The 17,812-nt window shown below is 37.1% G+C and overlaps 1 long non-coding RNA gene across 2 annotated transcripts in view; it reads left to right on the top strand.

Annotated features, from left to right (window-relative positions):
• The first annotated feature begins 1,514 nt into the window (after positions 1–1,514).
• Positions 1,515–17,812, top strand: part of LOC141501418 (uncharacterized) — a 488,282-nt gene continuing 471,984 nt past the window's right edge. The window contains exon 1 of one of the 2 annotated variants that reach the window (XR_012472229.1): positions 1,515–2,336. This is a non-coding gene — a long non-coding RNA (uncharacterized LOC141501418). Of the gene's footprint in view, positions 2,337–2,514; positions 3,219–17,812 lie in introns of those variants that run through there. The other variant, XR_012472230.1, reaches the window with a different exon arrangement.

Genomic DNA, 17,812 nt, shown 5'->3' on the forward strand with positions numbered 1-17,812 from the left:
CCACCATTCTTTCCAGTTTAACCCAGCTGAAGCATTCCTCTGAATGTCTTGATTTCAGTGTGGTGCAGTAAAGAGCGCTCTTGTGGACAGTTCTTTTTCATCTAGCAATAGCTTTTGATATTGTTTCCTCAATTTCATTAAAATAAGATCGGTCCCAGTTCCCAAACGCCCTCAAAGCTCCATCCCAGCCTCTTTCATTTGTTTTACTTATTAATTTTTTTGGTCACCCACTCTCCAGTCAGTTCTTAGCATGACTAGCTTAAATTTGTCCAGCTTTTCTAGTCAAGACAGCTTCACCGCTTACCTATCCAAAGGACATATTAGGCTCCGATCAAAAAAACATTCACATCAGACAAGGAATTAATCCAAAAGCCAAGGCATCAGACCTCACCGCTCCAATCTCAAGCGACCACCCCACACAGAGACATACATACACCCCCTTTAAGGAAAAGAAAAATTCCTTTGCTCTCATCCAGTTGAGGGGAGAAAGCTCATAAGTCAGCTCCCGGAGTGATCTTAAAGAATGTCCTCCGCGGATACTTGGAAGGAAGTCAAGTATACAGGCAGGTAGGTGTAGCATCCGTTGATCAGAGGGGTTTAAAAAAAAGGTAAATTAGAAAAAGCGGGTGGGAGGAGACGAGGAAGTTTACTTTATCTGACTCTTCCCCAAATGCTCGAATTTAAAATACACACCATCAAGTAAACTTTGGAGGGATGGGGAGCTCTAGAGAAGAGGGATGAAGTTTCCCACGAGGTCTAAGCAGAAGTGCTGCAAAGTGCGAGTTGTATTCTATTTTTCTTTGGTTTGAAGTCTCTCTCCTAGAGCTTCATTCCAAAAGATTCCATTGGCAAAAGGGTAGAGAGGATAAAGTGAGTATTGGTGCAAACCCGAGTTCCTAAATTACTGCATCTCACCATACAAAGCCTTGGAAATGGCTGCAAAAGGGGCTGGGTCTCTATGGTTTTTAACCCCTCCCCTTTTCCCAGCGGAGGGTTACACCTGCTACCGTCCAACCTGCAATATAAGCGTATAGTATCTAAAATAAACTAAATCAAAGAGCAGGGAATTCAGAATCCATTGCCCTTTTCACTTGAGGACATAAAAGCCGCCATCAGGACTCCCAGTAGGAGTATTAAAGCAAGAAAAGAGAAGGAAAGGAGGGGGGTATAAAAATGTACGACAATAGAGAAAAGGCTTGATGCCTCTATACTAAAAGCTGTGGGAAGCCTCTTGGCTCCTGAGCAAAGTGCTGCAGAGACTCACTCTCTTCCAGAGGAGAAAAAAGGGTGGTGGGTGTAGTAGGGGGTCGAGAAAAGGTTATTTTGAAGACTCACTGATTACTCCCCCTCCCCCCAGTTAATTAGAACTGTAACTATAAGATGCAAATAACCGGGGGGGGGGGAGAGAAGATTGCCTGGAGGGCGTGGAATTGTTGAAAATATGTGGTCTGTCTTGTTGCAAGCTGTTAATCAGGGAGGAACATTTTACTATTTATTTTATTTTTCATCAGCCTTCCTTTCTCTCTTCCTTCTTTCCTTTTAATTCCCAGTCCCTCTTCCTCCAGCTTGCCTGCAGTTGGTGTGGGACTGGGCTTGCGTGTGTGTCTGTGTGTGCATGTGTATGAATGTGCGCCCGAGCGCTGCCTGCGCGGAGTGGGTGAGAGCAAGTGAAGGAGCGGCTAGTTCATTCTCTCTCTCGCCTTCCCCACCTCCCTCCTATCCTCTTCTTTGCTTTCCTCCTCCTTTTCCTTCTCACCTAGGACCAAGGCTGCCTAGATCTTCCCTGCAGCCCTCCGCTTCTTCACTTCAAAGTTTCGTTGGATCCAGCAGCTTCTTCTCTATAGGGCTTTCCAGAAAATAGACATTTTTTTCAAGCTTTGCCTCGGATCTGTTGTTCACCCCCCACCTCCTCCTGCCCCAACCACCCCAACAGCCATACAGGAAATCGGAGCAGCGAGTTGAGGATTTTCCCAATTAAACAGGAAAAAAAAGACGGTGAGAGGGAACCAGTGAGAGTGGCAGCAGCTGGGATTCTCTGCTTTTGTCTTGCCTAATTCTGAAATGATCTGAGTGTTTTTTTTAAGAGAAGAAAATTAAATAGGAAGCCAAGTTGGTAGAGGAGGGGCTGGGGAGATTAAAGGTGCCGGTGGGGTTGCCACCATCCTCTTTTTCATGTAGTATAAGGTTAGAAAGCTGTCTGCGCTCCTTTGGGTGTCTAATCCTCATCTGCTACTAATAATATTAAAAAGGGAAAGCAAAAGAAACTGAGATTTTGGAACTCAAGAAAGACACCAGACTTGCATCCACCTTCTTGGTTTTAAGGACACCGCCTCAAGGTAAGAAACAGCAATATTGCTATCTGAATTTACTGGGAGGATAACTTAAAATAGATGTGTATTTTTATAGGTGCGTAGCTTTTTATTTTAAACGCAACTTTATTTACGTATTTTTGAAAAATCCTTAAATGTTTTCTATGCAATTGTCTAACTGGGGGTTGGGGAAGAGAGGTATTACGGTGGGAATTCAAACGAGGTTGCCAGTGATGGAAATGGTGCTGATGCAAGGCTAAGTGCTTGCAAGGCAGGAAGCGGAAAATCGTGTCCTGTGATTGTACTTTTTAAAAGCTATTGAAAATTGCAAATCTCAGTGTAGTCTAGGTTTACTGATGTGTACGTGTATATATATTTGGTGATTTTTTCCTCTATAACATAGCCTCTCCCCTAGGTCCCCCTCCTCATTTGAAAACATTATAAGCATTGCAGACCCATTCCCTTGTTCCCTTAGGGAACTGTGACCTCGAAGGATGCTATCCGAAGTTAGCTGTTAGTAGATAGTAGAGTACTGGGTGGTACCTTCACTGGTGGCGACTGGCTTCAAGCTTGCAACCCTTGGGCACTCTCCCCTCTTGCCTCTTCTTGTCTGATCTGGAACTGGTGTTGTTCCCATTTCTTCCGCTAGAGGTTCCTATCCCGTGCCGCGGCCAAAGGTGGGTGGGGGAGCAGCTGGGAAATGCGAAAGGAGCTAGCGCTCCCGAAGGGTGGTGTGTTTGGCACCAGGGGCTGGGAAACGTAGTATTGGCCAGGAACAGAGGCCCTCGGAGTTTCCAGTCCTTTCTTCTGGTATCGCGAAGCAAGGTAGAGAAGGTCCAAATCGGGCCTCTGCTCTTGCCCCACTGAAGGGACCAGTTCCTGGCTCGGACCTAAGGGCAGCCCCTGGAGGTAATATCTTTTCTCCTTTTACCTTTCCTGAGTCCTCTACTAAGAGCGCGCGGGGCGGGGGCATGTGTGTTTCTATAAACAGATGTGTCATGAATACCTCTGTGTGTATGTATTAGGAATGATCTGGGATCTTGCTCCTCTTTCTATTAACATTTAAGTGCCTTCTCTTGGGGGAAGTTTTCTACAGGCAAGATTTGGAGGTGGTGGCTCTTTAGGCTGGACTGCCCTGAGGTGCACAGTCGAACCTAGCAATGCACCCCTGAGCTGCAGTGGATAGGAATGAAACACCCCGAGAGTAGGGTGGGTTGGGATAGCTTGAAGAAAGAGGAGTACCGCACCCATCACTTCTCATCCCCTTTTACTTGAAGATAAAGCATTTTTGCCTTGAATATCCCCTGTCCTATGATTCTCTCTCCCTAGAGACTGGGGGTGGGAGAAAGAAAAAAAGCTACTGGGACAGTTTTGTGAGTGGAGACAGGAGGCTTAAACATCTAGCATAGGGATGAAATGAAATTAAGCATGGGGAAATAGAGGTTTGAGATTTAGTTTATCTGGTAAAAACTAGTCCATTAAACATAATCTTTGATATAATGCAATTAATTAAATCCAGGAAAATAAAAAATAACCTGTTCCCAGTATCTAGTACACTGAGTACATAGTAGTCCCTGATTAAATATGTATTTATACACACATATATGTATGTATATATATATATACATACATACATACATTTTTTTCTAACAAAAGGGGTAGGTATTCTGTGGATGATATGCCTACTTTGTACCTTCCAGACAGTTGATAAATTATATATTTTTCAATAAACAAGGCTGGTGTGTATATGCATACCATATGTTGTTATTTTACCTTGAGTACCACAGTTCTAGTGTGCTCTTAAGGATATTCTTCATTAACATGAGTTTTAAGCAGATATTAAATTATTATATTAAATAGATTATATTATTATATAATTATATTAAATTCTATTAAATCTTCCATATTATCTTAGGAGGGTAGAGGAATAATAGTGTATGAAAATTTTGGTTAAAATGAATAAATATTGAAGTTTTAACATTTGTGAAATGTTGAACCACATAATTAAGAATAGACATATTTACCAAAGACAGGAAGTGATGGTTAATATAAGAGAGATCATACTTCAGTGTATTATCATCACCATCCAGTAGAGTGTATGATTTCCAATGCTTTTTGGAGTATGTAACAGATAAAAGGAACACTTTTTTGCTTCAAACCAGTTTCAAGGTTTTTGAAACATTGTCAGGTCTAAGAATTTGAAATTGTGAACTGGCGGATAAAGTCCATATGTTACAGTGTAAATGTTTAAGGCATGAATATATTTTGATTGAAACTATTTTGTTAAGGTATACTTGTGTCAGTTAACATTATGTAATGAGTTTCACTTAAGGGAAATGAAGATGGGCCAATACATCATTGCTTATTCCAAATTTAATGTTAGGCAACTGAGCATGAGATTGGGAGGGAAATCAATATAAAGTTTGTCATTCATATGATAAATATTGCTTCTGTGCAGAGCCAAGAAAAAAAGAGATGGTTAATTCTCAAAAAATTGTATTGTTATTTTAAATGTATTATTTTTAGCAATCTTGCAATTTGGTAAAATGCTAATCTATTTAATTAAGATAAAATCTCATTCATTCCTCACATTAGGGACTCTCTGGGAAGACACCCTGGAAAATCATAGGTCTGCACAATTTGTGTGTATGTGCATAACAGGGTATTGTTTCTTTACATTGACAAAATAAACACTGTTAAAGCTGAAAAGGTAATATCAAGTGCATTTTAGAGCTTTTTTCTTTTTAAAAAATAACCTTTCAGAAAATTCAGGTTACAGTAAGTAATTACAACATATAACAAATTCATTCGCTGGATTTTTTAAATTACAGTTTGACTTTTATAGATTGTTACATATTTTATTTGCTCTGTTCACTCTATATTCTGTCAAAAAGCTCTGGGAAGAAATTGTTCTCTTTGTAGCACAGGTAAAGGACATCAATATATATGCAATGGTGTTTATCAATTTCATATACCCTCTGTTGCCTTTTAATCACAGGACAGACTCAAGAGAAAATAATCATTTACAGTATTTACAGTATGTAGTCAAGTAATTTCCCATACAACATTGCTCTCCTTTCAACCTCAATTTTGAGGTTTCTGCCTCTGAATCTTCCTATTCCAGCATTATTCCCTTGGGGGGAGGGGCTGGTTTGGTTGTCAGCAGTAATGGGAGTTTAAGGAAAGGTCCTATTTACTGAAATTCCAAGGAAGGGTTTGAATAGGAATTAATAAAGTGAAGTTCTCTAAAAAGTATATGGGGAGGAGTGTGGGGGAGGGAGGAGGATTGACCCAGAAGAAGAAAGTGCTGGAAAGGAGGGGTAAACGTTAGACTGCCAGTCAGTTTAAAAACATAGAAGCATTTTAAGAAATTTCTTTATTTGGGAGACTATCACCCTATATTCTCCTACTATCCTAATCACTTTTATTTTCCTGTGGCTCCCCAAATTTAAACCTACTGCATGGAACCTTGCTATACACTAGCAGATTAGTTGAGAATATTTTCTCCCATAATTTCATGTGTAATACCCTATCTTTATTTTGTTGGTTAAATATATGGTGAAAAGGAAATTATAGATTTAAATAGCTTATTTTTGTTTGCTTTGAAACTATCCCAATCTCCTTTATTTGAAAAGCAAAGAATTATGGGAGTTTTTCAAGGGACAGGAAAAAATTATTGTGTTTTTTTTTACTCTCAGGAGAAACAAGGTCTCTTAATTTGCATTTCATCTTAAAAACTAAAAAGGTCAGGTATATAAATATGAAATATTTATTCTTTAAAAAGATCTGAGAATGGAAATAGTCATCACATGGTTATTATCTCTTAAACCATGAATTGCCTATTGTTTAGCTAGAGATATTGCTCTGCTCTGGGATCTGTAAAATGAGAGGTTTGAACTAAACAATTTCTAAGGTGCCTTTCTACAATTTGAGTCTACATAAAGGAGTGGGAATAGTTAAGAACCTAGTTATGCATCCTATAAAATAAACATTCTACCTATTTTACAACGTATATGTTGGTATAATTGCCCTGTTTTAGCAATTAAATTGTTCTTATTCATATTTTGCAATACATCATTTAGAGTAAGATAAATTAACTAAATCTGAAATTTTGAGTCTAAAGTTTTGCACAAGCTATTGGAGTCAAATTTTCAAATTTCTGGGTTAACCTGTAAGTCAGACCCCTTTAGGGTTATTGAGTCAAGTTTACCTTCCCATTAACAATCAAGTCTTCAGAGGATTTAACTTTCAAGCACCTTTAAAAGTAACTCAAACACCACCAATAAGAGCCAACCTAATTGAATATGGAAAGGAAAAAAAAGCCAGATTTGGATTTCATTGTAGTGGGAACTTGGTCATTAACTATTATGTCACTATTATATCACTTTAAACAATTTACTCTACTTTATGAGCTTCAGCTCCCTCATCTGTAAAAAAAATGAATTATATGTATCTTACCAATCTCATAAGGGTGTAGTGAGAATAAAAATTGGATTAAATAAATGTGCATTTGCTTTGAAACATCAAATTGAGATATAAATGAAATATATTATAATTCTTGTTATAAAAACATAAAAATAAAAGTTTAAAGGATATTTACAAACTTTCCATTTTACTGTTTACCTTTTTATGTGCATTTATTAGGTTGGGAAACTATTAAAGAAATAATTTTTGAATTAAAAAATATCCTTCTAACTTATTACTCAATGGGAAATATAGGTGTTTTATCCTAAATCTTTCCCCAACTTACTGTGTACTATTGACCAATTCATTAACCTCAGTGGAAATCATCTGTAAAATTATAGCATTGGACTAAAGGTCTATACAATAAATTTGTGATTCTGAAAAACAGAATTGATATGGAGAAGAAATCTTTATGAAATTTTGCTCTCACCTTTTATGCAGTATACAAATCACAAGATGCTTTTCATGGCAAAATATAAAGTCCATGGACAGTAAAGTCATTTTTAAAGGACTGTGTTTTTGTTATGATTTGATATATTTTAAGAAAGGGGAAAACCAGAATAAGGCATATTTGATTAAAACTGGCATTTTAAACTAATTTAAGTTACACAAAAAGTTTATGTCCTTTGGTTTCCATAGAGGCTCTTTAGGTACTGGAGATATGGGGAGGAGCAGGGAGTATTCCTTGCTTTTATGGAAATTATCATATATTTGAGGACTCCATTAAGTATACACCTACATGTAAATAATACCATCGTATGCCCCAAGCGAATAGTTTAAAGTATAAAGGCATACAAAGGTTGCAAAATAACTTGGAACTATTGTCATAAGAATGCAATATGTGTGTGTCTGAGTACTTGTGTATAATGTATCCATCAATATAAGTATACATATATGTCTGTGTGTGTGTATATGCATATATAGTATGTGTGTAGATATATTTTCTAGAGAACAAAAATTAGCTTCCTGAATTAATACATTTTCCTTATTGATATGCTATTTAACCAATTCATTTTTCTTCATATGATACTGATTTTATTCAGCCTGAATATTTCAATAACATTAATAAGAAGGGAAACATGAGAAATAGTTATAAAAACCCCTTTATTTAAATAAAAATGTGAGTTTGGGAGAGGGGAATGTTCTGTGTGAACTCTTGCTTAGAAAGCACATTGTCTTCTAAATTACTCATTAGTTAGGATTTTTTTAAAAAGAGACCTTTCTTTATAGTTTTCCAGTATGTCAGGTGCAATTTCAACTGTTTAATCTCCTAGAGGTTCAGTGTCATTGTCAATGTAACTGAAAGTGTATTTTCTCTGGCAAATGAATAAAATTGAATGAGGTGTGTATCTAGGATCCTGGGAAAGATAGCAAATTACTTATTTGTTAAAGATGGAATATGATATCAAATTGTCTTATAGCATGAATATTATTGACTTTCTAAAATCAAAACCAAATTTACAATATAAAAGAAATATGTGTTAAAATATAGACTCTCTAGCCCAATTTAGTTTCCAGAGTTTTTGAAATAGATTCTAAATTGGGCTGCACAAAAGGATTTTGTGTCTTCATAAAATCTCAGTCTGTTAAAATGTTATTATGGTTAACTGCAAGATGTCTATCTTAAAGCCAGCATGAAGAACAATAATTAGCATAACAACTGTATTACTACTAGAATATCAAAGGAAAAGACCATCGTGTCTTATGATATATAGTGCTTTTTGCTTCTCTCTACTTCATTTCTGAAGAGGACAGTGCCTTTATCTTGTAACAATTTTGTTTTGCTGGGTTTTTCTTTACTTAACATTTTATGCTGCTAAAGGTTGCCTTCATGAGGGCAGCCTCAATAGGATTCCTCATGAGGAATTTTACTCAATAGCTAGACAGGAAAGCTATAATCTGATAGGGTTAACATCATAAGAATCCAGAAGTATTCTTTAATATATCCTTCTACCTTCATTTATAAAGTAAATCTGACTTTGGAATACCAAAAACTAAAATTCTGACTATGATTTTACATGCAGTCATTCCACTCATTTACACATATTTACTGGATGATTCACACCTACTTCACTAAAAGCAAACAAACAAAACAAAACAAAAAAACTTTTTTGGGCACAGGAGTGGTAATGCTGAAATTAAACATTTTTTTTGCTCATAAATTTATGGTTCACTTAAATAGAGAAGGTAAGCTAAATTAATTATTTATAGTTGTTTGGTCATTTCAGTCAAATCCAACTCTCCATGATCTCATTTGGGGATTTCTTGAAAAAGATACTGGAATAGTTTGCCACTGTCTTCTCTAGCTCATTTTACAGATGAGTAAACTGAAGCAAATAGAGTTAAGTGACTTGCCCAGGGTCACTTTCTTACACTTAAGAAAGTGTTATACTATAAGCAAATTAGAAGATCAAGGACTAGTTTACCTGTCAGATCTATGGAAAGGGGAGCAGTTTATGATTAAGGAAGAGTTGGAGAACATCACCAAAAACCAATTAGATGATTTCAATTACATTAAATTAAAAAGCTTTTGCACAGATAAAACCACTGTAACCAAGATCAAAAGAAGTGTAGTAAATTGGGAAACAATCTTTACAACTAATGATTCTGACAAAGGACTCATTTCTAAAATATACAGAGAACTGAGTCATATTTTTAAAACAAAAAGCCATTCCCCAATTGACAGATGGTCAAAGGATATACAAAGGCAATTTACAGATGAGATCAAAGCAATCCATAGCCATATGAAAAATTTCTCTTAAGTCATTAATTATTAGAGAAATGCAAATTAAAGCTTCTCTGAGGTACCACCTCATATCTCTCAGATTGGCCAATATGACCAGAAAGGATAATGATCATTGTTGGAAGGGTTGTGGGAAATCTGGGACACTATTACACTGTTGGTAGAGCTGTGAACTCATCCAACCTTTCTGGAGAGCTATTTGGAACTACACCCAAAGGACAATAAAAATGTGCATACCTTTTGACCCAGCAATACCACTGCTGGGTCTATATCCTGAAGAGATGATGAAAAGGGGTAAAAACATCACTTGTACAAAAATATTTATAGCAGCCCTGTTTGTGGTGGCAAAAAATTGGAAATCAAGTAAATGTCCTTCAATTGGGGAATGGCTTAGCAAACTGTTATATGTATGTCATGGAACACTATTGTTCTATTAGAAACCAGGAGGGAGGGGATTTCAGGGAAGGCTGGAAGGATTTGCATGAACTGATGCTGAGTGAGATGAGCAGAACCAGAAAAACACTGTACACCCTAACAGCAACATGGGAGTGATGATCACCCTTGAAGGATTTGCTCATTCCATCAGTGTAACAATCGGGAAAAATTTTGGGCTGTCTGCAAAGGAGAGTGCCATCTGTATCCAGAGATGTGGAGTTTAAACAAAGTTCAAGGACTATTCCCTTTAATTTAGAAAAAAACAGATATCTTATTTTCTGATCTTGTTACCTCTTAGACTTCTTGTGTCTTCTTTAAGGATATGATTTCTCTCTCATATTCAATTTGGATCAATGTACAACATGGAAACAAAGTAAAGACTGACAGATTGCTTTCCGTGGGGGGGGGGGGGGTTGAGGGAAGTAAGATTGGGGGGAAAATTGTAAAACTCAAATATCTTTAATAAAAATAAATTGGGCAGCTAGGTGGCATGGGTAAAGCACCAGCCCTGGAGTCAGGAGTACCTGGGTTCAAATCCGGTCTGAGACACTTAATTACCTAGCTGTGTGGCCTTGGGCAAGCCACTTAACCCTGTTTGCCTTACAAAAAAAAAAAACCTAAAAAAAAGAAAAATTAAAATTAAAAAAAAGAAAGTGTTAGTGTCTGAGATCATATGTGAACTCAAGAAGATGACTTCCTGAATCCAGGTCCAGCCCTCTATCTGCTTTGCTCATAGTTAATTATACAATTAAGTGAATTTTAAAAAGTCACACCTGTGTAGACATTGGCATAAGAAAACTTCTTGTGTGGAAACTTTTACCTCCATCAAGTCACTAGTGCTTCTTAACACAGTGCCTAACACATAATAGACATTTAATAAATGTTTATTGATTGAGCAGTAATTCCTATGACACATAGCCTTACAAAGTTACATTGGTGTCCTGGTCTAAAACATACCTTTCCTGGAGTTAACTATATTTATTCAACAAACATTTACCTATTGTATACAAGACAGTAAAATAAAATGGAAGTCTCATATTTTTAGTCATATTCCATATAAAATTACTTTTGCAATGGAACTAATGACCTACTATTAAATATAGAAATATCTGTTAGTGACAAGAAGGGATATAGGAAATAAATGCAATCATCCCAGGATAGGGTGATATCACTGTGTCGATAATTTCATAAAGGAAGAGTATCTTGAGTTGGACTATGAAAACTCAATATGATTCATATAGATGGAAAGAATTTTCATTAGAATATAATATCCAGTGGCAGCTAGGTGGCACAGGGGATAGAGCACCAGCCATGGAGTCAGGAGTACCTGAGCTTAAATCTGGCCTCAGACACTTAATAATTATCTAGCTGTGTGGCCTTGGGCAAGCCACTTAACCTCATTGCCTTGCAAAAAACCTCAAAATAAAGATAAGTAAAAATAGAATATAATATCAATATGTGAAATAATCTTACTTTAGTCATCTGTGCATCTAGTAAGAGTCCTTGAATACTATGCAGCTAAAAGATATTTATTGTTTATGTTCATGTGTATGGGCTGGGGGAATAATATGAACAAGAAGGGAGTTGAAAAACATTTTAGAGATATGTCCCAGGGTCAGTGAACACATTATAATGAACTGAGTACAGTTAGAGATAGAACAAGGAATAGTTGGATATGAGACTAGAGAAGTTTATTGGTCATTGTGAAAGGTCTTGAAATATTTTTTAAAATTTATAAGTTTGCCATCAAAAAAGTGGTATTGTGGTAATGTACAGGACAAATAAGAGGTGGGGGAATTAGAATTAGGAAAATGAGGTATAAGATTCTTATAGTAGTTTTAATGATGACAGGTTGCAATTCATAATAATGCAGATAGTTACATATGTTGATTTTTATTAAAATTTTGATCATCAATCATATAAATGATTTCATAATGTTATTTATAATAAATACTTGAAAAATAGACATATTGAGGAGGAATTCAGCCTATGAAACCAAGAGTAATGTATAGAATTTGCTAAGAGATATATTAGGTTAGATCTTAAAGGAAAACATTAAATTTGTGTTCTCAAAAATATGGAATGGACTTCCTAGAGTGTAGCGTTTTCCTTCATTGGAGATCTTCAGATAATCTGAATGACCACTTGTTAGGCATGACAGAGTAGGTTTGATTCCTTTCATTTAGACTAAATATCTTCTAAATTCTCTTCCTATTCACAAATTTTTAAAGACATATATTCACAGTCTTCATATTTAGAAAGTGAAAAAATATTGTTTTAGATTAAAAACAACAATAGAAAGGATGCAATTTCCCAAGGATCAAATATTACCTACATAGTAGTGGCAGTATTCAAGTTTTCTTTTTTTCTACTCTACTATTCTTTACTGATTGTCAGTATGCATTTTAAGGGATTACTAGGTGCCAGGCACTGTGCTAGCTCTGGAATTTCAAAGAGATGTGAAATATAATCCCTGTTCTCAAGGAATTTACAGTCTAATGAGGCAGACAATATGCAAATAATTATGTACATATGAGATGTATATAAGAAAAAATCAGTAATATAAGAAGATAATCAACAAAGGGATGGTACTAACATCAAATGGGATCAGGGACTGCAAAAGTATTCTTGCAAGAAGCCAAAATTTTAGCTGAGTCTTGAGGCAAACCAGAGAACATAGGAAACTCAGATGTGGAGGTAAGAAGGGAGAGATTCCCAGACATCGAAACAGTCAACAAAAACAATTAGGAGACCAATGTCACTTGACATGGGGGGTGGGGGTGGGATGCATGGTATTAGAAGGATAGAAAGGGACAAGGTTATGGAGAGTTTTTAAAATAAAAACAGATAATTTTGTATTTTATCCAGGAAGCAATAGGGGACTACTGGAGTTAAATGATTGGAGATAGGGTTAAGTGGTCAGTATTATCTTTTTTTTAGGTTTTTGCAAGGCAAATGGGGGTTAAGTGGCTTGCCCAAGGCCACACAGCTAGTTAATTATTAAGTGTTTGAGACTGGATTTGAACCCAGGTACTCCTGACTCCAAGGCCGGTTCTTTATCCACTATGCCACCTAGCCGCCCCTTGTCAGTCTTATTCTTTAGGAAGATCATTTGTCAGATAAACAGATGGGATAAGAGTAGGGAGAGAATCAAGGCAAGGAGACCAACTAGCACACCATTAGGTTAGTCCAGGCTGAGATGATGAGGGCCTCTATCAGGATAGTGACAGAGTCAGAGGAGAAAAGAAGGAATATAGGAGTGATGTTTTGAAGGTAGAAAAAATAGGAATTGAAAAGTTATTAGATATCAGGGGTGAACAGAAGTGAAAAGTTTAGGATGACACCAAAGTTGTGCAGCAGGATGCATGGGTGATAACCTCAAAGTAACATTTGAATTGACATTTTGAATTAAAGATACCTACAAGACCTCCAATTGTTGATGGGAGAATTGAGTTCAGAAGAGATATTAGGGCTAAATAAGTCAATTTGAGAATCATTTGCCTACAGCTTATGATTGAATATATAGAACTTTAGAAATTGATCACCAAGTGAAATAGTATGAAATAGTATGAAGGATCCTTAGCTAAGACATGAGATTAGTGGGTATGACCTGGATGAAGATCAAACAGAGAAGACTGAGTAGAAATGATCAGACAAGAAGGAGGAGAACCCAGGAGAGTACAGTATAATGAAAACCTCAAGAAAATAGAATCTCAAGAAGATATTTTCAAAATTAGAGAGGTCATGAAAGATGAGGATTGAGAAAAAGATCCTTAATTAAGAATTGTGGTTTAGATTATTGGTAATTTTGTTTTATTTTATTTTATGTTTAGATTTTTCCAAGGCAGTGGGATTAAATGACTTTCCCAAGGTCACACAGCTAGGTAACTGTTAAGTGTATGAGGTCAGATTTGAACTTGGGTCCTTCTGACTCCAGGGCCAATGGTCTATCCACTGCGTACACCTAGCTGTCTCCATATTTTGGAGAAAGCAATTTTAACAGAATGATGTCAAAAACCAGAATTCAAAAAGTGAAGAAGGGAGAAGTAAATAAGAAAAGGCCTAGATTTTAGGGAAAAGATAAACACGTGAGAGGTTTTTCTGGATGGGAGAGGCATACTCATGCATGAGGGTAGGTAGTAGGGAAGCAATGAGCATATTAGGGAGAGACTGAAGCTAAGTGAAAGTGAGAATGAAAGAGAAAGGCTATTTTTGTTAAAGAAAAGAAATGGAATTGAATCACTTGTGCATTAAAGGAATTTCTCAAGGTAAGGACATGGGCCACCTCTTTGTGCAAGACAGTGAAGAAAGAGAAACTGGCAGAAGGTTGATAGAAGAAGAATGGCAATGGTGTTTGATGAGGTGGAGGAAAAAAGGGCTTCTTGGCCAGTGGTCTGGGAAATATAAGTCAAAATTCCCCACTGAGAGTGTGGGTGGTAAGAAACCATAGAAGTTTTGAGGAGGAATAAAAAAATGCTTTGGAAAATCTACCATAGTCAATGTAAAAGCAAAACAAATTGGACATGTTGTAAAAGGATTGCCTTGCTTGAAGCCCATTTGAGATTATATAACAAACTCTTTTAGATCCAACAGCAAGATTTCATTAATTTTTCTGGTTTGGTTTTGTAGCAATATGTCTTATAAATGCAAGAATTTCATGGGTGAAACATGGTAAGGCAAGATCTTCCATAGTTTTAGGAGTAAGGGACTCAAGAAAAGAGAACAATATAGATCTGAATTGGTTCACCACGGCATGTAGATGGGGCAGCTAGGTGGCACAGTGGATAGAACAATGACCTTGGAGTCAGGAGGATGAGAGTTTGAATCCAAGTTCACTTACTAACTGTGTGATCTCCAGTCATCCCAATTCATATTTGGTCACTGGACCCAGATGGTTCTGGAGAAAAAAGTGAGGCTGGTGACTTAGCATAGCACCCCCCCCCCACTCAAATCCAATTCACCTCCTTTATGCTACAGTATTCTTTGAGAAGAAAGGACAAACATCATCAAAATGGGGAAACGGTCAAAGTATATCTAATGCATGGTGGGGGTGGATTGTGGGGAGATGACCTGAGAAAAACTGTTGTGGAGAAATTGGAGACCATGGTGAGGGTGAAAAACAAATAGATTTGGCAGGTAGCAATACAAAGGCAGAGGTGGAAGCACATTAGATTATGATTAAAGTAATTTTAGAGTACATGAAATGGAAGTTGTGCAATTATACATGATGACAAGATCAAAATTATCACTGTCTCTGTGTGTAACTGAGGAGGAATAGGTAATAAGTAATAAGATGCAGAACTGAGAAGTTTGAGGTTTGGAGGAAAGATCAAAACATTTGCCAAATTCCCCTAGTATGAAGGTAGGAGTTGAGAAAAGAAAAATACTATGAGCTAGGCACTGACCTCATTGAGAAAAGCAGGATGGTGGTCCTGGAGTTCCACAGATAGGAGCCACCAGAATTTTTGAGTGATAAATATAAATTATGAAGGAAAAGAATTTAATTATTTATGGTGATAGTCTGAAAATGACCACATGAAAAATATTCCAAACCCCCTATTTATGACTAGTGAGTGCAAGAAGAGAGGAGTGAGAAAAGAAAAGATTAAAGATGAAAGTTAATGCACTTATGATCCAGGAATTCCAGGGAACACAATGTAAAGGTGGAGTAGTTTTAGAGTCAGGGTGATGGGAATAAAAGAGCAGTCAGTGGGGATGGGATAAAAGTAATACCTAGGTGAGCAGAGTAGAGTAGTCAGTGGATTGGAGTTAAAAATTAACCCAGGTTCAGAAGATAAATATGAAATGAATGTCTAGGTATAATTATGTTACTCATTAAGGAATGACTTTCGCTAGGTCATCAATATCATAGATTTTCTTCCTGGGGCTAAGTTGTTCCAGGGCATCTGACAGTTGGAAAAGGTAGGGGAGGATTGGCCAGGCATAGGCAAGCAGATTGCTTGTGGAGTTTGGATGGTTGAAAAGAATTCCTTAAGCATGATCCAGTTTCTTCCCTGGAAGGTGAGGAAGCCCTCTTGCTCAGGCACAAACACATTTGGATTCAGGTATTCCAGTTTTAAATGATGACTGATATTTGCTAGCATGATCAAGACATTTCTCAAATTTTAATTTTGGTTCCATCATCAATAAAATGAGGATAATAATATTTATATGCTGTAACTAAATGGAGTTATTTTAAGGAAAGGGCTATATAAACTCTAAAGCATTACAATACGTTCAATGTGCTTAAATGTATATTATTATGATAAACTCTCCCAGTCTCAGGGGAGATAACCAAGTCACAATTACCCAGAGATAGAATGTGAATCTACTTTCCTTAGCATACTTATCCCTGGCCACTTTCTGTAGTTACTCATGCTAATAATGCTCTCAGAACCATCCAAAAGGAAGGACAAACATTGCCAACTATACGGAAGGTCTCATTATTTCTCCGTTTAGGACATTTTGTATTATTTTAATTAAAATCATAATTATTTCATAGCAATGCATTTCTGCTACCAATTGATTGACTGCATGTCATTAAGTTGCTTTTCCCTAGGTAACTTGACTGGAAACTAGAAAAGCAGATGTGCTGATGGTATTTATTTTGATGATGGTAGTCAATATTGATTAGGGCTTGATTTAAGGTTTTGAATCAAACTTTCTGAATACTGTAGGCATCAATGAAAAAAGCAACTATTATTGGAGTTAAACACTAAGAAATATCTTAGTTCAGTAGCTTTTCAAAACATCTGAAATGCATATATATTGATTATATGCTGTAAGACATTTGCCAGGTTACATACAAATAACCCTTATTATACAGTGCAAAGTGCCCCGACCCGCAGGGCAGAAAAGTGGGGTGTCGAGGAGGACCCAGCCTGAAAAGGAATGGGTGAGAATAAGGAGAGTGAGACCCAAGGATGGTGGATAAGGTCTGAGTTTATTTGAGAAAAATACCTGCTTATATTTTGTAGAGAAGGAACAAGGGGATTAGCTTAGGGGTGGAGTTGGTATGCCTTGGCCTGAGAGAAGGGATAGTCTGTGGTCTGTTTGTTCTTGATAATGGAGGGTGAGGCCTCTTTTCTTTATCTTGGCCCTTGGTATGCCTGGAATTTTGTTTGCTCCTTTTATCTTATCTGACAGGGGGCTTCTTGGCTCCTGGTATGTCAGGAATTTATTTGCTCTTTTTATGGGGGCTTCTTGGCCCCTGGCATGTCCCCCTTTTTTATTTTAAATTTATGGGCAGGATCCCTGTCTTAGGCTGTGCAACTTGATTTTCATGCTTGGTATCCGTGACCAGGAGGGGACCTTAGCGAGGTCCTTGTTATCTCCTGTAGGATCTGATGTTCCCAAGTCATGGAGTCGCACTAAATCCCGTCATTGGGTATCACTGCAGCCCTTAGGGGGTGCCTTTCCTTGAGCAGATGCGCGAGGTGTAAGAGCAGCGAACCTCAAGGGTTCCATTTGGGGGTCCTCACAGGACCCTTGGCTTTTCAATTGGTGATATAAGATCGAAACTGGTTTTCCAAGGGCTGAGTCAATTTGGGATTTGATAAAGTTGGTCAGTCTCCTGAAGGCCCATGGTCCAAAAGAAATTAGAATTAGGAAGCCAATTAATGGGCCTAGAAGGCTTGGGAGCAGAGTAGAGAGCCAGGGGGATGTGGAAAACCAATTTTTATACCATGCCTCACCTTTCTCTCTCTCCCTTTTTCTTTTTTCCAGGCTATCCTTAACCCTTTGCAGACTGTCTTCTACCAGGCCAAATTTATCCTTAAAAAAACAGCATTCTTCCTTTAGTGCCGCGCAGAGTCCCCCCTGTTGTAAAAATAACAAATCAAGACCACGTCTATTTTGTAAT

The sequence above is a fragment of the Macrotis lagotis genome, chromosome X, assembly GCF_037893015.1.
Source record: "Macrotis lagotis isolate mMagLag1 chromosome X, bilby.v1.9.chrom.fasta, whole genome shotgun sequence".
NCBI classification, from domain to species: Eukaryota; Metazoa; Chordata; class Mammalia; order Peramelemorphia; family Peramelidae; genus Macrotis; species Macrotis lagotis.